This window comes from Rhineura floridana, chromosome 8 (genome assembly GCF_030035675.1).
Source record: "Rhineura floridana isolate rRhiFlo1 chromosome 8, rRhiFlo1.hap2, whole genome shotgun sequence".
NCBI classification, from domain to species: Eukaryota; Metazoa; Chordata; class Lepidosauria; order Squamata; family Rhineuridae; genus Rhineura; species Rhineura floridana.
The window spans coordinates 120908201-120931276 of record NC_084487.1 but is presented as its reverse complement, the minus strand read 5'-3'; positions in this window follow the sequence as shown (position 1 = coordinate 120931276).

Genomic DNA, 23076 nt, shown 5'->3' with positions numbered 1-23076 from the left:
TCCATATGCTCCACCCCTCTCTGGGTGAAAAGCTGCCATACCCAAGGGTGGAGCTGACTGGTATTTCTGAGATATTCTGAATTATCTGGCTGATCTGAAATTCAGTGCATGTATAAGCCACATGCTAAAAGAGCAATGACCAACAGCAGTCAGACCCTTGCAACCTATTTCAGTTGCCAAGTCTATGGGTGCTGGGGTTAAAAGTGTGAGAGGTCACATTAACATATCAGATATGGAACTCAGCTGTTATTACCTTGTAGACATCTTGGCAATGCTTAAGCATTTTTTCCCCACATGGTACGACACTGCCAAGAAGCAGCTCACTAAATACAGACACTAGGATTGATTTCAAAGCACAGACTCCAGTGTTTCAATTTATGGCACACATAATCCCACCTGGAAGAAGAGAACTATAAGAAAATAAGAAGAGGCCTGTTGCATCAGCCCAAACACCCATTTAGTCCAGCATCCCTTTCTCAGAGTGGCCAACCAGATGCCCATGGGAAGGCCATAAACAGGATCTGAGTGCAAGAGCACTGCTCCCACTTGTGATTCCCATTGACTGGGATTCAAAGACATATTTGCCTCCAACAGCGGAAGCAGAACACAGCTATTGTGGCTATTAGCCACTGACAGCCTGTTGTCAGCCTCTTGTGGCTAGTAGCCACTGACAGCTTTATCCTTTATGAATTTGTCTAATCCTCTTCTAAAGCCATCCGAGCTGGTAGCCATTGCTGCCTCTTGTGGGAGCAAATCCCATGCGCTGTGTGAAGATGTCCTTTCTTTTGTCCTAAATCTTCCAACATTCAGCTTCATTGCACGTCCCTGAGTTTTAGTATTAAGGCAGAGGAAGAAAAACATTTCTCGTATCTACTTTCTCCACACTATGCATAATGTTTGTACACCTCAATCATCCCTCCTGTTACTTTCCTTTTCTGTAAACTAAAAAGCCACTTCAGAACATAGTAAGGAAAAGAAACGCACAGGTCTAGTTTTTGCGTCATATATAAATATACTCAGAATACAACACAAAATCTCGGATAGCCGTGGCTATGCATTAGCAGCACCTATGAAATGCAAGAAGCACAAACTCTTAATGGGCCAAGGGAAGTCAGGCTTCAAGAGGTGTTTTCCCTAAGCAGAGCGACTCTTTGACAAGGTGTTTGGATCAAAACCTGCACTTGCACAACCAATAATGTACCTGTTCTTGTTTTAGTCCACTTCATTGCAACTAAGCTTGTACGCTATAAAATAAATTCTATGGAGTTATACCTACAAGGCTTATTATATTATACATCAACTGCCCTTACATTTGCATAAAGTTTCAGATGTTTTGCAAAACCACCCTAATTACCATACACAGCAAGGCTCAGCAAAACTTGAAATGTTGCAGTCATAGAAATGCCTGCCACAGGAGATATTTTCAATTACCATAATTCTTTGCTTAATTTAAATTAACATAATTAATCTCCCATGCAGCAGATATTTTTTCTAATGTTAAAAAATAAATAAATCTTCAAACAGAAATCAGCATTTATCTTCGGAGCCGGTACAAGCACTGGCTACAGCTTTGGGAAATTAAACTCCAAATGTTAGAGATGCCACAAACAACTAACCAAGGATGCTCCTCTCACCAAGAATCATTGACTAGATAGGACCATCAACTAGCAGACAAAATAATCTGTTCTTCTAGTATAAGGTTCACTAATAGGCAAAAAAATTCCCTTGCAGTTTAAGAATATACCTATAGCCAACAGATATTTCTATCAAATTTTGAAAAGCAGGGAAATTGGGCAGCTATAGTGAATGCACCAGGGGAGCAGGAGACCTGACCTCCTGTCTGAGATAGTGTACTGCCCTACAAATTTGTCAAAAAAATTGGGTTGGTCTTTCACAGTCCAATCCACTTCCTATGTAGCTTGGAAGAGTTTGGTAACATGGGCAGAGGGGAGGAAGGGAATGGGAGGAGGCAGGAGTGGGAGGGGAAGAGGAGGGCAGGTTTGATCATTTGCATGCTTATTCAGTTCAGTGGGATTTATTCCTGTGCAATCATGCTTAGGATAGATGAAACTGACAATGGAGGAGGAGGAGGAGGAGGGAGGGAGGAAGGGAGGGAGGGAGGGAGGGCTGGAGTGGATAGGGGAGGAGTAACAAGGAAGAGGGGGGAGGAAGAAGGAAGGAGAAAGGAAGAGGAGAGGGGAAGGAGGGGAGGGGAAGGAGAGAGGGGAAGGACAGGACAGAGGGGAGGGGAAAGGCAGGTCTGATCATTTGCATGCTTATTGAGTTCAGTGGGATTTACTCCTGTGCAATCATGCTTAGAATAGGTAAAAATGACTGAGGAAGAGGAGGAGGGGACAGAAGGAGGGGAGAGGATTTGAAGGGGATGGGGAGAGGGAGGGAGGGGTGAAGAAAGGGGGAAGGAAGTGGCAAAAGGGAGGGGATAGGAGGGAGGAGGAGAGGAGGGCAGGTTTGATCATTTGCTTGCTTTTTGAGTTCAGTGGGATTTACTCCTGTACAATCATGCTTAGAATAGGTGAACCTGACTTGGAGGAGGGGCAGGGAGGGGGGAGAGAAGGGAAGGAAGGGTAGGGAGGAAGGGGGAGGGGAGGAGGAGGGGAGGAGATTAGGTACTTGGACACCGGGCAGAGGGAAAGCCCCTATTCTTTCCAAAGGAAAACATTGTGAACAGTATCCTTGTTTTTCAGGGTTTCCCCCACCTTTTTATTCTACAGCAGGCACATGCAGTCTCCCACCTAAATTTAAACCAAAGCTGTCCCTGGCCACACCCCCACCAGACATTTATTTCAATTAGTCATGGCTTCCCCCAAAGAATCCTGGGAAGTGTAGTTGTGAAGGGAGAGGCCCTAGTTGCTAGGAGAGGCCCTATTCACCACATAGAGCTACAATCCCTAGAAGAGGGGCTGACTGTTAAACCACTCTGGCCACTGAAGCTCTGTCAGGGGGATCAAAGTCTCCTAACAACTTGCAACACCTTTCACAAGCTACACTTCCCAGGATTCTTTGGGGGAAGCCATGACTGTCTAAAGTGGAATAAAGGTCTGATTATCCAAGACAAACAGCTGTGAGTCTGGCTTTTAGAACAGTGACAGTTGGTTCTTACTGAGCATGCCTGCCATTACAATATACTGCAATATAAAATTTCTTAAATTAATTAAAAATCAGCTAGGTATTTTTTTAACTTTTAAACTACAGACTATGAAGGTCAGAGCATGGGGCAAGATCAGTGATAGGATTACAGGTAATCTGTGAACATGGCCTATTTTTAAATTAATTTCAAATATTATGAGACCATTGACAGAAAGAAGTCCAACAGAGGTCTGGATTTTTTCTCTCATGTTTTACACTTTGAACTCTCAATTCTCTGTTACTGTCTTGTGTATCGCCATGAAAATTTAGAAGGTGGTTAAGCAAGCGTTTCTGAGTTCAGCACTATATGTTTTGTTAGATTTTGTTTTAAAATGAGCTTATGAGAAGCATCAGAATGGCATGGAGGTATTTTCAATTTAACATTGAGGAATGCAAAAAATCCACGCTAGCTATAGTATACAGCTACTCTCATGGCTATATAATAAAGACAGATGACAGCAAATGATGCTTAAAGCCAAACTGGATGGTGATCAATTGCTGTTTCTGCCCCAGTTGATTCCAGTAGGAGTGCTTAGGTATACACCCCATACACACCAATGGAGAGACTAGGCCCACTCCCAGTAGTCACACACCCTGGCACTGATGCGTGCACCAGCCATGCCACCACAAACCCAGCATGGATGAGAAGAGGCCCTACATGAACACCAATCCACACACATCACTAGTCCCTCACTACCACCACTACTAGTCAATCCGTTTTGCGAGTCTCTCACTTCGTGAGCCAAAAACAGAGGTACCTTTGAAAATGAAAAGGGGGTGACTGGACAAGAGAGGTCTGCTTGCAAGCCTCATGTGGGAGGCAGAGGAAACTACTCTTCTGTGCTTCCCAGCAGGAAATGGAGCTCCAGATGAGACCTTCAAACAGGCCTCTTCTGCCTCTAGCCCCCACCACTGATGTCCCTCTTCCCTCCTTATGAATAGTATTTACTTTGAAGGGAGAGGACATTTCTTCCATTCCTACTTTTCTGAATCTTCATTTAAAAACACTTGGAAATATCTGCATGTGACCATAAGAACATAAGAACAGCCTGCTGGATCAGGCCAATGTCCCATCTAGTTCAGCATCCTGTTCTCACAGTGGCCAACCAGATGCCCATGGGAAACCCACAAGCAGAACCTGAGGGCAAGAATACTCTCTCCTCCTGTGGTTTCCAGCAACTGGAATTCAGAAACATACGGCCTCTGTCTATGAAGGCACAGCATAATCATAATGGCTAATAGCCACTGATAGCCTTATCCTCCATGAATTTGTCCTCTTTTAAAGCCATCCAAGTTGGTGACCATCGCTGCCTCTTGTAGGAGCGAATTCCATCTTTTGTCTGTCATTAATCTTCCAACATTCAGATCCATTGGTTGTCCTCAAGTTCTAATGTTATGAGAGAGGGAGAAAAACGTTTCTTTTCCCATTTTCTCCATGTCATGCATAATTTTATATATTTCTACCATGTCACTTCTTACTCACCTTTTCTTTCATTTGGTAAAGCTTTTATTTCGTGCAAGGACTCACAGCACACTCAAAGAAGCTGTGCCAGGCATCAAAAGGCTCTCCACATTTGCTATGAGGTGTAAGCTATTCCAAGTTCCGTCTTAGAACCAAAAATGGCACTTCTAAAATCTTGAAGCCAGTTCCAGAAAGAGTGCTAAGAACCTGTCAGAAATCCTGATAGAAAATCTAGTTCTTCTCACTATTTCTGGAGAAGAACCTAAGGGCTCTACCCATTTCTAATGGAAAGATAAACGAGGGAGGGTGAGTCTAATGCCACTAAGGTTTCTGGAGTTTATGTCAAGATTGTGCACTGGTTTCTTATACAGAGTAGCATGCAACCTTCAGATACTCATTAGAAATTACAGTTTGGTATAGCACAGTGGGGGGAGAGCCTGGCTGGGAGTCCAGAGTCTGTGAGTTCAAATCCCTGCTGGTGTCTCCTGGGAATAAAGGGCCAGCTAAAGACCACCCCCACAGTGAGTGGCTCAGGGGTTACTTGCCCTGCCACCTGTACAGCCATGGGCAAGCTGCGTAGTGCCAAGGAGCCCAGTTGCCCCCCAGCTGGCAACTGCAGACAAGTAAGGGGCTGGCTTGTGCAGCTGTGGCAAGCTGAGCAGGCTCTAGCCAGCTGGGTAGAACTAGCCTCAGAGGGAGGCAATGGTAACCCACCTCTGAATACCGCTTACCATGGAAACTCTATTCATAGGGTAGCCATAAGTCAGGATTGACTTGAAGGCAGGCCATTTCCATTTTTCCTCTTTGCTGTCCTCTTCGAGATCAATGCTGTCCAACTCTTCAAGCCAAGAGATTGTGTCCTGAAATGAGAAGATGGCCTAATTTAAAAATTGGTGAGGCCTAAGAACAGGAGTGGGGAGGCTGTGGCTCTCCAGATGTAGTTGGACTCAACTCCCATCAGTCCCAGTCAACATGGCCAATGGTCAGGGATAATAGGAGATGTAATCCAGTGACTTCTGGAGGGCCACAAGTTCCCCCCCCCTTACCTAGAGCATGGGACAATAAAGGGATGTTTTTCCCATCATGTTCTCCTCTATTGAGATTTGTAACTTGCATAACTGCCATTCCCCCCCTCTTTTTTTTGTTGTTGTTTACAAGGCAGCCATCTCCAGATTTATTTTACTGGCAAGGTATCAAGCAAATACTAATTTAATTTTATGGCTCAAAACAGCAAAGCATGAATCCCAGCTTGTTTGTGTATATAAAAGAAGTCAAATGATGTTGAGCATTTTGTGTTGAACACTTTGGGCAGCCCAAACTGTATATTGAAGGCTGCCATTTTTTTGCGTGTGATGAAATTTGTTTCTTGTAAACTGGAGAATTCTGCCCAATCTCCTATTCTTACCAGCAATACTTTTTTACTGCTGGCATTGGCATGGAAAATAGTCAAGAGACCACCTGTCTCATTTCCTCCTGTATAATATAGATGCCCATGAAATTATCTATACCACGCTCATATGCTGCAACTGCATTTTTTTTTTAAAAAAGAAACCCAATCCTTAATCTTTTCTTTTGTATTGGAGAGAGAATGCTTAGCTACCTGCAGTCAATATTAAGCCTGGACAATAGAATAAGAAATGCCTGCTTTTTAACTACATGAAATGGTTTTTGCTATGTTTTGTAGCTTAGAAAACTATTGCATAGTTCTTACTGAAGTCATAAACCTGCACCTTGATTGTACCACTTAAGATAAGAGTGCAGGTGGGATTTACATAATTGAATGATGGGGGGGGATCCCTGGATGTACAAAACTCAATGTCAAGAAAAGAGTTTTAGTCTAGCCTTCTCCCTGACAAATACCTTTCTATGTGCAGGGAATTATTTTTTGCTTGGAGGAGCATTCAGTCAGGTGAGCCCCCACCTACAGTCTGATGGCCTGGCCCAAGACATTTTGCTGCCTGAAGCAAAGAACAAGATTTCCATGTAGAAAAGTCAACCAGTGTTGAACACTGGCAACAGGATAGCTGCACTGCACCTGAGGGCAGCAGGCTAACTTTATGCTCAGCAAAGTGATGAGCATGGAGCGGGCAAAGCCACTTTCTGCAGGAATCAAGTGCATCATCAAATTCCCCACAGGGAACTCAGTCATGTAGCCAATCCATCAGGGCTGAACTCACCACCCACAGGCTCATGGGTGGTGACTTCAGCCCTGCTTTCTGCAAGGACCAGCTGTGTGATCAAGATACTATCCAACCATCTCTACCTGACCCACACCTGGTGTCATATGTGACATCAGGTGTGGTTTGGAGGAAACAATCTCAAGGGCCACATTGGAAGCCATCCTATGCCAAATTTGGTCCATGAACTAGATGTTCCTCACCCTGATATAGGTCCTTATACATTAGCACCAAAACAGGAACTTGGCCCAGTAGCAGATTGGCAGCCAGTGTAAATCCCGCAAATAAGGTGTTATGTGGTGGCAGGCAGTAGTTTGCTCCCATAAACAATCTGTCATATTCTGCACTAGCTGCAACCTCGAGAAAAGGGGTAGCCCCACATAGAGTGCATTTCAGTAATCCAGCTTTGATGTTACCAAAACAATGACAACTGTGGCCAAGCTATACCGATCCAGGAATGGCTGTAGCTACCTTATCAGCCAAAGCTGGTAAAAAGTACTCCTAGCCACTGAGGACAGCTGAGCCTTCAGTGACTGAGCTGGATCTAGGAGCACTTCCAGACTATTTTATTTATTTATTTATTATTTGATTTATATCCCGCCCTTCCAGCAGGAGCCCACACAACTCCATCCAGGTCTTGCAGCCTACCTATTATTATGATAAATTAAAGCGGAACTGAACATTTGATTCAGCTTCTTCTCCCTTTTATTGGCTTAGCAGGACAAAATGAAGCCCCAAAATATTGGAAATGGGCAACTTTTCAGTTAATTGTACATGGTGACCTTGTTTTTCTTGGACTTCATTTTTTTAAAAATAACCCTACCAGCCATTCTCACATGAAATTGGGGATGTGATTTTTCAGAACATCTCTCTTTCTATAATATTTACCACCAGAGGAATGCTCTCAGGATTGTCTGATTGGGAGAAGGACATTTGGTGGAAGGACAGGGGCCTGGATTTATAATTTTATCTTGAGCCCATACATTAATGATTTGTCCTTCCAACATCCCCATTACCATTGTACCACTCAATTTGCTTTAGGCTGCTGGTACCTGCTCACAGACAGCAATGCATATTGTGAAACAGAAATTATTTGCATCAGCTGATAAAACCCTAACTGAAGCGCCCAAAAATTGTTATTCGGGGCATTACAGAAGCACCAATTCTGTAACAATAGATTTCATAGCCTCATCCACCTGTGGATAGAAGTCCAATTTCAGTCAGGGCTGCAAGCTTCAATCAGCTTAAGTGATAGGTTAATGAGCTACAGCGTTAATTGCACATTAAAGTATGCCCCTGATTAATGGGTGAGGCCAGCACTGAAGGGCACACCTTATGTGCAGACTGTGTAAGCATACCTGTTCTTTCCTTACCGTGCCAAGTTTGTCTGTGTAAGTATTTATTTATTATTTGTACTTATAGCCTGCCCTTCACCAAATCATCCAAGGCCAGGTTTCAAAGAAATAACAATAAAAATAAGTACAATATACAATTAAAATCATAATATGTAAACCACAAAAACAGCCAATATAACAAAAAGGCAGCAGTGTACAGCACATGCACCACCATTTTGTGTTCAGGTTCAGGTTCAGTAACAAGTGTGGACTATTCAAATTCCTAAAAAATTATCACTTAGGAAAACAGTTGCTACTTTGGACACTGGGGGCTGAGCTTGGAAAAGTTACTTTTTTGAACTACAACTCCCATCAACCCCAGCCAGCATGGCCACTGGATTGGGCAGATGGGAGTTGTAGTTCAAAAAAGTAACTTTTCCAAGCTCTGAGTCTGGGGGAGTGTGACATTCAGTGTTATTTACACTGTTATTATTTTATTCTTATTTGAATAACACTGTGTTATTCAAAATATGGAAGTCTAACTTAAGTGTTCAAAATACGGAAGTCTAATTTGAGCATCCAAAAGAGGGGGGGAAAGAATGCTTGAGAAAACTAGCTAAGTACAGTGTTAGAAATCAGTGAAATATATTTAATCTGATAGGACAAAAAAGTAGCGCTTTTCAGGAGGAGGAGGAAACAGCACTCATCAAAGATGCCAGGATTCATTCAGAGTTAACAAAAGAGAGAATAAAGGAGAAGCAGTGTAATGTATTCACAACTTCAAAAGAGCTTTTGATAAAGCCTCCATTAGAGAAACTTGGTAACTTGGTAACCGTGGAGTGAGAGGTACAGGCTTGTCAGATTAAAATCCAGTTAGGAGGTATGGCATTAAGGGAGAACAATGTCCAGCTCTCAGTGAGGAAGGAGATCAACAGCAGAGTGTCCCAGAGATCAGTCCCCAAGACTGTTGTTGTTGAGAATATGCCAGGTTTTGCAGACCAATCCAAACACAAGTATCACTGAAATAATTCGGTAGCTCTGGAATGAAATCAAGGAAAGTTAGGCTCAGAAAGTCTTGAATAAAGAAGGTGGATTCTGTCTGATATTCATTCATGATGCAGAAGGTAAAGCCAGCACGCTGGTTATACCTTTCAATGAAAGGAATACTCCTGTGACAAAGCAGGCAAAGGAATGTCATTCAGTTATGGACTTTCACCTCCCTCTTTTGCTTTGATTAATCACACTTCCAATGATACCAATTGATTTAAATCCATCCACCCGATGTCTCACAGAATGCAATTGGGAGGTGAAGCAGAGGGGCATTCCTAGGCTCATACCTGCCTAGAAGATATGCCTTCTAACTCAGAAACAGTAGTACAGTGGCAACTTGAGAAGTGCAGGGTCCCCTCCTGATAGCTACAGACATGCCCCCTCCCCCCTTTTTTGCTACTGGGTTGAGAATGAGATCCTTGTTAATGCCTTCTCCCACAACAACAGACATCCCTAGGATCCAGTAAGTATGAAAGGGAAGAGAGCTAGCTACTGAAAAGAGTCTTCTCGATGACTGACTCACCTCCTTTCACTCTGCCTCCAATCAGCAGGAAAAGACAAGAAAGCATGTTAGAAGACTCTTCTCGGTGGCTAATATACTCCCCTTTCATGCTGATTGGCTCATCGGATGCTGGACAGATAGGGACCTTGCTGGGACCCTGCTCCCAAAAAAGTAAGGGGTCTAAGACACACACACCTGAGACCTTGAATGACTACACACCTGCTCAGAAATCCCCAGTCTTCGCTGGCTGACTACAGTTTACGCAGTGTAAAAGACGCTGTCATTTCATCCAGTGTTGGAGAATTCATTAATGTTGGAGAGGGTAAATCTCTTCATTCCAGTTTCTCATTTTTCCAAACTGAAGTTCAGCTCTCCATAACAGTTTTTAATTTTAAAAAGTCCTCCTGAGAATTTTAATGCAAATCTCTCCTAATATACACATTGGCACGTAATGTTGCCTGGTATACACATTTTTGCAAGGCAATTTCCCCAATATAATTATTTTACTGTATATCTTATTTTCACTGATCTGTTCATGTATATGCACACTTCAGCCTAGTATATGCCTTTTTGTACATATTACTTGGCTGAAGAACTGCATTGCAACATTTGAAAAAGTATGCATTTCAAAGGGTGGCTGTGTTTCAATTCATATATTGTTCAGGAAAATGCAAACTAGACAAGTTCATCTTCAGTGTGAACTGAATCAAATTTCTCCCTCACCCCTACAGGGTTTAGCAAAACAGGCATTCTATAGAATGGGGTGGGCAACATCAGACTTGAGGGTCCAATGCAGCCCTCCATGCCTTTCTATCTGACCCTTGGGACTCCCCAGTCCATGGCCCCTCCTCTATGTATCTGGAGGGCCATGGTTTCCCCACTCCTGATCTACACTAACTGACAGCAGCCCTCCAAGGTTTAAGACAGGGGTCCTTCCCACTCCTACCTGGACATGCTAGGGACTGAAATCAGGACCTTCTGCATGTAAAGGATGTGCTCTACTACTGAGCTACAGCCGTTCTTATTCAAGTCTTTTAGCAAAACCTCCATACAATAAGAGTGTGGCCTTAACTCATAGCTTCACTAATTAAAATGAATTCCCACAAATTTATCAATGAATGCTTTCATTGCTTACCCATCAAACCTTGCAGCCCCAATGGAAACGTGAATGGCAGCTACACATTTGCTATAGAAGCAAGGCAGGTTTCTTTTTTTTTTTTTTAATACTTTTTATTCAATTTTTTTCAAAAAACAAACAAAACAAAGTCAAAAAAACATAACAATACAACAAAAAAAAATAAAAATAAAATAGTTGACTTCCGATTTGTCGCAGATCAGCTATAAGTATATAATATACATCAAACCTGTCCCTTAATGTATACATACAGAATCCTTTTTCTCTATAGGCTGTCTAAATTAATCGTCAAATCCCAGTATCATCATTTTATTTTGATCTTTCAACAAAAAGTCTAAGAGAGGCTTCCATTCCTTAAGAAATGTATCTGTCGATTTTTCTCTAAGTAAACATGTCAATTTATCCATTTCTACTAAGTCCATTAATTTCAATAGCCATTCTTCCATTGTTGGTGTTGATTCCATTTTCCACTTTTGTGCATATAATAATCTTGCTGCCGTAATCATATATAATATTATTCTTCCATATTTCTTTTCTATTTGTTTATCCATAAAACCCAATAAAAAAAATTCTGGTTTTGATTGAATATTTATCTTTAGAATTTTTTGCATCTTCCTACCTATCTGTGCCCAAAATGATTTTGCCTTTTTACACAGCCACCACATATGATAAAATGATCCTTCTTGTTGTTTACATTTCCAACAAACATTAGAAACATTACTATACATTTTTGACAACTTTTCTGGAGTCATGTACCAACGGTACATCATTTTATAAAAATTTTCTTTAAGATTATAGCATAGTGTAAATTTCAAGCCTTTTTTCCACATATTTTCCCATTGATCCATTTGTATGTTATAACCAAAATTTTTTGCCCACTTTACCACACACTCTTTTACTTGTTCTTCCTCCATATCCATTTTCAGTAAGAGTTTATACATTTTCGCAATTATATTTTCATCATTTGTACACAATCCTATTTCAAAATCAGATTTACTTATTTCAAACCCATACATTTTCTTGTCTATTTTATATCTTTCTAACAATTGTAAATAGGCAAACCATTGAGAACTATATCCTTCCTTTGTCAGTTGTTCTCTCTCTTTCATTATATATTCTCCATGTACATTTTCTAATAGTTCTTGATAAGTTAACCATTTCTCTTTTCCAGACATTTCTCTTCTGTAAAACGCTTCTTGACTTGAGACACATAATGGTATTTTCGAATAAAACCTTGGTTTATATCTATTCCATATTTTCAACAGAGGACGTCTTATAAAATGATTGTTAAAGTCTACATTTACTTTTGCTTTCTCATACCATAGATATCCATGCCATCCCCACTTCAAATTATGGCCCTCCAAATCCAATAGTCTTTTATTCCTCAATAAGATCCATTCCTTTATCCAGACTAGACAGCAGGCAGCAAAATAAAGTCTCAGATTTGGTAATCCCAGTCCTCCTCTTTCTTTGGCATCTTGTAGTAGTTTAAATTTAACTCTTGGTTTTTTTCCTTGCCATACAAATTTAGAGATATCTTTTTGCCATTGTTTAAAAGGTAAATCAGAGGATATTACCGGTATTGTTTGAAACAAAAACATCATTCTCGGTAATACATTCATTTTTATCACAGATATTCTACCCATTAATGACAGTTGTAGTTTATCCCATTTTAGCAAGTCTTTCTTAATCTCTGTCCATAATTTTTCATAATTATTATGAAACAACTTTGAGTTTTTATTTGTCATAATGATACCTAAATATTTCAACTTTTTCTCTATTGTAAAATCTGTCTTGTCCATTAACTCTTTCTGTTCCCTTAAAGTTAAATTTTTCACCAGCATCTTTGTTTTTTGATTGTTGATCTTAAATCCTGCTAACGGTCCAAATTCTTTTAATTTGTCCATCAATACATTAATTCCTTCCAAAGGGTTTTCTAGTACAATTATCAAATCATCAGCAAGTGCTCTCAATTTATATTCTTCTTTTTTTATCTTTAATCCCGAAATTCTTTTATCTTGCCTTATATCTCTAAGCAGCACTTCTAAGACCAGAATAAATAAAAGGGGAGATAAAGGACATCCCTGTCTTGTACCCTTTTGTATTTCACATGAATCCGTTAAATCTCCGTTAACAATTATCTGAGCCTTCTGAGATGTATAAATCGATCTAATCCATTTTATAAAATTGTCTCCAAAATCCATTTGTTCCAAAACCTGAAACATAAATTTCCAATTCAAATTATCAAATGCTTTTTCAGCATCTAAAAAAATCAAAGCTGCTTGTTTATCATTTCGTTGTTCTAAATATTCCAAGACATTCAAGACATTCCTGACGTTGTCACGTAATTGTCTTTTAGGTAAAAACCCTGATTGATCTTCCTGAATAAATTGTTGCAATATTATTTTCAATCTTTCTGCCAAGATCATTGTAAAAATTTTATAGTCATTATTCAATAGAGATATTGGTCGATAATTGTTTGTTTTAGTTAAATCTTGCTCCTCTTTAGGTATTAATGTTATATTAGCATTTTTCCAACTATCCGGTATCTTTCCCTCTTGCAGAATAAGATTCATTGTAGACTGTAAAGGTAGTAAGAGTTCTTCCTCCAAACATTTATAATACATTGCAGATAACCCATCTGGTCCTGGTGCCTTTCCTAATTTAATTTTGTTTATAGCTTCAGATATCTCTCTTGATGTAATAGGGCCATTAATAGCTTGTCTCTGAAAGTCTGTAATTTTAGGCAAATTCTGTTTGGATATATACTCTTCTATTTTTTCAGATGGAATTTCCTGACATTTGTACAATGTTGAATAATATTGATGAAAAATCTTTTTGATTTTTACATTATCTGTCAATGCCTCATCTCCTTCTTGTATCTTTAAAATAATATTTTTTGACGTTCTTTTCTTAATTTATATGCTAACCATTTCCCAGGTTTATTTGCAAATTCAAAAGTCCTTTGTTTAGCAAAATTTAGTTTTCTTTCAATTTCTCTAACTGTCAGCATTGATACTTGCTTCTGTAACATTTTGATTTGGTTTACAATAGAAACTTTAGTTGGATTCTTTTTCAATTCTTCCTCTTTTTGTTTTATTTCTTCCAAAATTAATTGCATTTTCTGTTGTTTCTTTTTTTTTAATTCAGAGTTACATTTAATAAAATATCCCCTCATAAATGCCTTACTTGTATCCCAAACGATATTTTCACTTGTTCCTTTATGTAAATTATGTTCAAAAAACTCTTTTAATTTCTTCTTACATTCTTGTACTACTTTGTCATTCTGTAATAAAGATTCATTTAGTCTCCATCTAAATCCAATATTTTTTTTTTTAAAGTTAATATCACAGGATTATGATCCGAAAAAGTTTTTGGTAATATATACATTTTAAAAGTATCCTTCGCTAAAATTTTAGACATCCAAATCATATCAATCCTCGAGAATGTTTTGTGTCTTTCTGAAAAATAAGTAAATTCCTTTGCATTATCATTTATATATCTCCAGGTATCCACCAATTCTAAATGTTCCATCAGTTCAAAGCAAATCTTCAGTAATTTACCCTCTGTCTCTTTGATATTTTTTTCAGAAAGCCTATCAATTTTTGGTGAGATTACCCCATTCCAATCACCCATGACACACCAATGATCATATGAAAACTCTGACAATTTTTCCATAAGTCCTGTGTAAAACCTTGTTTTATCTTCATTGGGGGCATAGATACCCACTATCAAAATGTTTGTACCCTGTAGAGTAATTTCAACCCCCACAAATCTACCACTATCATCCAGTAATACCAATTTAGGAAGCAATTGTGGGTTAATGTAGAGAACAACTCCATTTTTTTTTTTTTTTGGTCCAGCCGAAATAAATTCTTCACCCAAATTTTTACAAATCAAATATTTGGAATCTTTCTTCTTAATATGAGTTTCTTGTAAACAAATTATATCCAATTTTAGTTTTTTCAAATAATGAAATACTTTCTTTCTCTTCTGCGCCGTGTTGGCTCCATTTATATTCCAAGTTAGATATTTGTAATCCATCTTTAAGCGTGTATTTTAAAATGTGCCTGATGCTCCTTTTAATCCATCATCTTCCTTCCCTTCCTCTGCATATCTTTGTTGACCTTGTTCCCCAGGAATTATATCCATATCTTTGAGTTTATCTTCATCCATATCTTTTGAAGCTTTTCTCAAGAAGTCCCTTGCTTTTTGAACAGTATTCAATCTATATTTCTGTTGTCTGAATGTAAAGATCACTCCTTCTGGAACATCCCATCTAAATTGAATTTTGCGTTGCTTAAGTTTCTCTGTAAGGAAAGCATATTCTTTTCTCTTACGTAAAAGTCTAATAGGAATTTCTTTCAACACCAGTATTTCCTTACCATCAATTTCAAAGGTATTTTTAAAGTGTTGCTGTAATACCATATCTCTGGTCGTCCTCTTTATAAAATGAACAAGCACATCTCTTGGAATTTTATTCATTGTTGCATATCTGGAATTAATTCTATACACTTTGTCTATTTCAAATTCCATCCGATCTTCATTCAAATCCAGAAATTTTACTAAAGCATTAACAATTTTATCTCTAATGTCTTCACCTGTTTCCTCAGGGATTGCACGGAATCTCAAACAATGTTCTTTGTTTCGCAATTCAGTCACAGCCATATAGTCCAAGTTTTTTTCCAGTTCCAGATTTAATATATCTGTTCTATTCTCCAAGATTTGTACCTTTTCTTTAGTGTTTTTTGCATCCTCCTTTATTTGCCCAATTGTCCCTTTAATCTCATCCACTTGTGTTTTAATATAGTCTTTTATATCTGTCAGTTCAGTTTTCATTTCCTGTTTTATATCATTAATCCCTTCCATTATTATTTGAAACATATCTGGGGGTATAGCCCCTTCCTGTGGATCAGTAGAACCTCTTCGCTCCTGGGCCTTAGTTGCTTTTTTAGTTGTCATTTTCAAGAGAAGCCTTTAATTTCTGATATTAATCACTGTTCCAAAACCTAGAGGCAGTCTATTTCTTTTTTTTTTCCTCCACCAACAAAAGAGTTAATATTCCAGGCCTGTTATTGTAATCCAGCCAGCACAGCACAGTTCTTATCTACGTCCAAGAATGCAAAACAATTCTGGTTCCCAACACCAAACGATTAGTAACATATACGAGCAGCAGATTCGTCCAAAAAGAAATAGTCCAAGGAGAAAAATAGTCCAAAATATATTTCCATCAAATAATAATTACCTCTCATCCGTTTTTAAACTTTAAAACTCCAAATTCAGGCCAGCTTTTTGTCGTAAAAAAAGTATATAAGTTGTTTACATTTTCTTTCTTCCTTAATTATATTTAAAAGAGAAAAAGTATGACTCACCCAGGTTTCTCAGTTGCTGATTCGTAAACAAATCCCTTTTATTGTAGTAATTTAAGCCGAATGATAAGATTTAGACAGAAGTAGGCTCGCTGGTTAAGGACTTTTTTTAAGAAGAAAAAAAAACGCTTCGCTTTTTTCCAGTACAGCTTGCATGGAAATCCTGACTCCGTCTTCAGCCGATCGGCATGCCTTCTTATCTCAGGGATTTCCTGATCAATTCCAGCCGCCGACAGCTCAACGAAGTCTTGTGGAAAATCTGATCGGTTCTCCTATACCTTGGAGAACATTTAAGCCAGTCAAAGTTTCCTCTTGGCTGGCTTTTAACCTGAAAAAAGCTTCCTCTGAGGCAGAGATCTCTCAGAGACAGTCACCAGCTGAGCACTCACTTCCGGGAAGTCCAGAAGCAAGGCAGGTTTCAACCTTGAGTATATTCATGCCATCCTTGGACACTGCAAAATAATCATAGAGTCTCCGGTTCTCATTATTTTTCTTGTATTTGTGCGTTTTAATCTGGAAGCCAGCTTGGGGGTCAAAAGGTGGGGTGAAATTTTCCTAAATAAATAACTAAGAAAGAGAAGACTTGGGAAGTGGCAGATGAGAAGAATAAAGGAGGCGAGACCTCTGAAGAATTTATCCATATTGGCCCCCTTAGAATTATTCTTTGTATTTCTCAGAAACACAGATATGCATACTACAGTGTCACCTAGTTCTCCTTGATCAAGCATGGGAAATCTGTGGCCCTTCAGATATTGTTGGACTCCAAATCCCATCAGTCCCAGAGAGTATGGCCAATGGTTAGAGTTAATGGATCTTGAAGTCCAACAATATCTGCAGGGCCACACCCACCCTTAACCCAGATAAATCTAAGAGGCATATGGATCACTCTCAGTGGGTAGGTCTTGCTGTCATTGCAAACTTTTCTTGCTTTGCCTGATTCTTCTGTTTCAAAGATAAGCAAAGGTCAGCTATGTCTCTTGTGGCTTTCCTACTGGAGTCACAAGGTGAGTAAATGTACTTCTAATTCTTGGCTAACCTTTCTTAAATTTGATTGCTCCCCTTTTTTGCAACTACAGAAAGTCAAGAGATTAGGTTTTTTACTTAGGTGTATGAAAAAGCCAGGGTAAATACCGTGAAATACAATCTTAGTCGGCCACGAGTGATCGCCAATGATGAATGAATGAAAAAGCCATGTTTAAAAATACATAAACATTATATAAAGTGGGAAACTCTTCTTATTTGAGAGCAAAAAGATAGTTCTTTTTTAAAAAAAAAACATTGCTTTGATCTTCTCTTTGTTCCCACTTTTCTAGACCTTAATTGGCTTCTTTTTTGCATATTTTGAAAGAGCAAGTGAAACTCTTTTTCATATTTTCAAAAGAGAGAGAACACAAAGTGGTTTAGGATTATAATAAGATCCTCCACATCCAGACATCTAAGGTCACATTGTCTAGAGAAAAACATTCAGCATAGAGATTTATAGTAGGAAAATACAGGCATTGCCCGAAGATTGCAAGCAGTCCCTTAGCTGGTTATTGTGGTCCTTCAACTTTTGATATAAGTCTGGTGACTTTGTATTCTCTTAAAACTTCTTTAGCTTTTGCAGATTCAGACAGAGCTCTGGATTTCATAGGAAATCATTCAGGATTAAAAATACGTAGGGGTTATGAATGTAAGTATTGCCTTGCTGGGTAAGAATGAGGTTCATTTACTCCCAGGTTTTCTTTCCAATAAATAGCAACCCAACTAGATGCTTCTGGCTACTGCTAAGCAGGTCATAAAGGTCATGAACTTCCCATGTTATATGTTTGTTCCTAGGATCTGGTGTACACAGGTACACTGACTCTATACATGGAGGTTCTAGCTATCCCTTGTGGCTGGAATCACAGCACTGGAAGCTACCTCAAAGGTCATCTACTCCAAAGTCTTCTCAGTGCAGTCCTATATTGAATATATAGCATATTTATTTGATCCTTTGTAGTCCATAAATTAAAGTACATGGTGTGTGATGAACTGCTCCCTATTGTCAGTTCTGATCATACTGCCAATGCGCTTTATTGGATGACCCAAGATCTAGTATTATATGAGAAATTAAAAAGCAGAAGGCATATAAAATGATCCCTTGGGTGCTCCGTCCAATTTTTCTAATATGAGTTTGTTATTCTGAGGAGATGTCTTGTTATTCTGAACACTGCTACACTATTTGAGGAATCCTGGTGCATTTCCAGCAGGCTGGCAAAAGAGGATTTTATTTTTCGATGTATCCCAAAATGTGCTATAAATTATTTCCTGAGCCAGCAGTGCCAACAAAGCTTTTTTTTTTTTAATTGGATTTTAAATTGTTGTAGACCACCCTAGGATCTGCTTGTGAATTACGGGTAATAAAGATAATAATATTAATATTAATAATAATAATTTGTCCATGGCTCACATGCCAGTGTCGAAGTGTGAAATACCCACCTACCATGTCTGGAAACCACCATACTTATTCAGAAGTTATGCTAAATAAAGGTGTTATTCTTCTCATGCAACGATGAGGAGAGTGGGGACACACTAACAAGCTCCGCTCTTTCCATTGCATTCCCCTTTGCCCTCCATGTTTGCAGAGGAGGAGAGGGTATGAGGCTTTCAAAATTATTTAGAACCCTTGCATAATCAAAGTTCTAAATCATGTGGAGAGACTCCATGTGGACAGCAGGTCCCCTGAGTGGCCTTCCAACACAAAGAGGGCAGTGGTGATGTGATGGAGGGGAAGGAGACACTAGCACATCTTCACTCTGCCCTCACATTTCTACATTGGGCTTAAGTTTAGGGAGGCGGAATCCTGAAAATAAGCCGCAAATTGAATGTTTCCAAGCTGGCCATCAATGATGAGTAAATTCTCCAAAAGCCTATAACTGTAGTCATCAGAAATTCTCAGATTAGTGAAAATGGTAGATTTCACTGAGAAACTGTAGTTTCTGATCCCCCCCCCCTGTGTTCATGACTTGCTGGGATATGGAGCCTTTAATCCTCCAGATGTTGTTGGACTACAGGTCCCATCATCCCTCACCATCGACCATACTAGAGGGCCTCTTGATTCTTTTACTCCTGGCCTGCCTATGCCTGGTTCAATGTTCAGTACCTAGACCAGGGAACAGCAGGACCAGTCTGTATCTGTACTGGGTTTGAAATTGTTTTTATATTGTATATGAGATTATTATTTATATGTTTTTATTGTTGATGTTTTGATTGTTAAATCACTTGGAGATTTTTAATAGGAAGTGATTCATAAATGAAATGAAAATTTTAAAATAAAGTATACAAATGCTGACAAGAATCTAGACATAGCCTCCAAAAGCTTGGAAAAATAGGGATATCTTTACCCTGCAGCGACATTCCATCAATGTCCGCTATTGTCTCTGTACTCTGAATTGCCCTTCCCTCTGTCGTATATGAAGCAGTAACCATCAGTTGTTTCAGATGTCTTCTAAAGACATATCTTTTGCCCAGGCTTTCTCTGAGATCAGATCCTGTTTTTCTTTCCCCTGAAGCCCTATCGTTATTTGTTTCATATGCTTTTATACTATTTTTATTGCTGGTTTTATATTATATTTTAATGATTTTTAATATATTGTTGCAACTTTTATATTTAATGATATTTACGGTGTACTGCTTAGAGATTTTTTAAATATTAAGCAGTTTACATATACTTTTAAATAAATAAAGGAAAAGAGAGGCTTTGCCTGCGGCTGGATCAGCTTGCTTTCACTCACTCCCACTGTTTTGTGTCAATTTCACCCGTATTCTCTCTGGCTGCAGGGAGAGGCGTGCAATTGACAAGAAACAATGAAACTGCTCCAGTTAATGAAACAGAAACACCTCTTGGTTGAGGGACATAGGAAGGTGGGGGGGGGAGAGAGAGAGAGGAGAGTGGTAATGACAGGAGGGGTTTGGGGCTTACTTCTGAGGAGACATGTTTTGGATTGCAGCCTTAGATATAAAAATGTCATGGGCATCCTTGCCTCTAAGGGGAGGGAGTTCTATAACGGGTGCAGCTACTAAGATGTCTCTGCTCCAAGGATCTACATGATGGACTACACCCATTGGTGGAACCGTAAGCAGCCCCCTCCCCTGGCCAATCTCAGGACTTGGGCTGGTCAGTATGGTGAGAGGCACACCAGCAAATTCCTAGGTTCCAAGTTGTTAAGTCATTTATTCTTGCCTTCCATCCAGCTGTTACTCCTGATGCTCAGGCTTCTGTCTCCCCAGTGTGCGACAGCTGTTACTCTATTCCTGTGCCCCCTTGCTGAGGATTAAGAAGCTTCTGGGTTTGCATAGGGATGCTAGATCCTGCTGCCAGTGACCATGCGTCAATTCTAGACTGGCTCTGTTTGCATTCAGCTGGGCTGATAGTGCTCTGGGGAAGATAGAGCACTATTTGCAAAACCATGGGCCAGACCATAGGGAGATAGCTTCCATGTTGCTCCAGTATTGTACAAACTAGCTTGAATAACATTTACAACAGCCATGTAGTATATTTTCCTCATATTACAGACACAGGGTGGTGGTAGAGTGAATCGGAAGTAGAATTTGCTTACAGCCACCTAATAGGTTCATGGCATACCTGCTTGTGAACCATTGGCATCCTGGCTCATAACTCACAAGCTCAATCACTCTGCCATACCAGTTTATATTTCCCACTTTTTCAGTATCCTTTTTTAAAAAGAAAAAAGAAAAAAGAAAATATGCAATTTACAAAGTGACTTTCTTCAAAAGGAAATAAAAAGATTAGAGGATTCCATCAGCACAAAGACATTGGGGTCTTCCCCTCCCCTTCAAAACAGTTGTTGCCTCTAACCTTTCCTTTCTTCTGATCAGCCTTAGGCCATGGCTTTGATCTATATTTCAGTCACCAAAGTCCCTTATCACAGAATACACAAGAACAGGGAAGAGAGTGAGTTACAGACTGGATGACGAAAGGTGGACTTAGAGCCATTTTTTAGCACTTTAATCTCTCTGAAGCACAAATTCAAACTGAATAGCATCACTGCAGATAAAATTGTTGTGTTTTCTTTTTTGAGTGGAAGGGGATGCACAACGGAGGTGGTGGTTGTGCTGGGGAAACCACTATGCCTCTGAGGCACAGTTCAGTTCCCATGCAGTGAAATATCTTTTTTCATACTAAGGAATTGCATAAGTGAGATGAAAAAAGGAACAAACCATTTTGAATTTATTTCATTGCAATGTTTTCTTTGCCATCCTTGGCTTCCTTGCCTTGGCTTCTGTTCTGTTCCTCTTCTGTAGGGGCTCGTCCAAACGACTGTTTGATCAGCGATATGATCGCTTTGTGTCTTCATTAATTTTCCATGGTCCATAAGACGTCGCCCATTTTCGTGGATGTTATAGCGTTTAAATCTGCATCTGCAGTATCGCAAAAAATGTGATTTCCTTTTTTTAAACCGGGAATCACCTGCTTCAACATAGCGCTAGGATGCAATACCCCGGACTTTAGCGATGTAGGCGGTTCATGGGCTGTCCTTGGCCATTTCCCCACACCCCTTCCGTCATTCCCGTCCAATCACTTTTGCGCATGTGCACAAATGTCCGGGGGAAGAAGACCAGGAAAAGTGAACCAATCAGGAGCAGAGCTGGGAAAAAGCGAGAAGTACGGGTCCTCCCCACTGTGTGTGCAGGCGCAAAAAAAAGTGTTGTTTTTATATCGGCAAAGAGTGAACAAACAGGCTAGTGGGGACTGTCAGATGACAAAGCGCATATGGAAAACATGGATTATCAAGGTCAGTTTGGATGAGCCCTAGATTTCACCATCTGGCTCCCACTTCCAACTGTCAAGCTGCATGGGGCAGACATTCAGCAGTCCACCATGGGCAGCATGAAGGAGACATCTGATCACTACCTTGAACTTCTCTTCCAAATGGTTTTCCAGTGAAGCTAGTTTTCAACGAGGATACTCCCCTTGGAAAAGGGCCATAGTTCCATGGTTGAGCATATGCTTTCCACATGGAAAGTCTGAGATTCAATACCTGGTATCGTAGGTAGGACTGGGAAAGTCTTCTGCTTGAAAAGGAGGATAGCTGGTGCCAGTCAAGGTAGACAATACTAAAGCTAGATGGACCAAATGATCTGACTCAGTGTAAGGCAACTTCATATGAACATTAGAAGAGCTCTGCTGGATCAGACCAAAGGCCCATCTAATCCAGTGTTCTGTTCTCACAGTGGCCAGCCAAGTGCCCATGGGAAGGCTGAAAGCAGGAATTGAGTGCAACAGCATTCTTCTCACTTGCAATTCCCAGCAGCTGGTATTCAGAGGCATGCTTCCTTCTATAGTGGAGGTAGAACAGTGCCTTTATGGCTGCCATTGATAGGCTTATTCTCCATGAATTGTCAAATCCTGTTTTAAAGCCATCCAAGTTGGTGGCCATTGCTATATATTCTGAGAGCAAATTCAGTGTGGTGTAGTGGTTAGAGTGTTGGACTAGGACCTGGGAAACCAGGGTTGAAATCCCCACTCAACCATGAAGTCTGCTGGGTGACTTTGGGCCAGTCACAGTCTCTCAGCCTAACCAGAGTTGTTGTGAGGATAAAATGGAGAGGAGGGAGAACCATGTAGACCACCACTACTTCTTCCAAGAGCAAATTCCACATAATTATTGTCACCAGTGTTTTTTTTTCTCCTCCAAGGATAATTATGCTGACCATTAGATAGAAATAAGGGCTGCATTTTGGCAACTAAGGAAAGAACTGAAGTAAAATACCAGGGTCATTTCATATGGCCAAGCCACTTTCCAACGCCGACCTGGACTTCTGAATGCTCTTATCTGAGATGCGTCCAGATCATGACTTTCCATTTCTTCATTCATCATTTCCACATCTTCTTTTTCCCCTTTTATAGTCTCACAC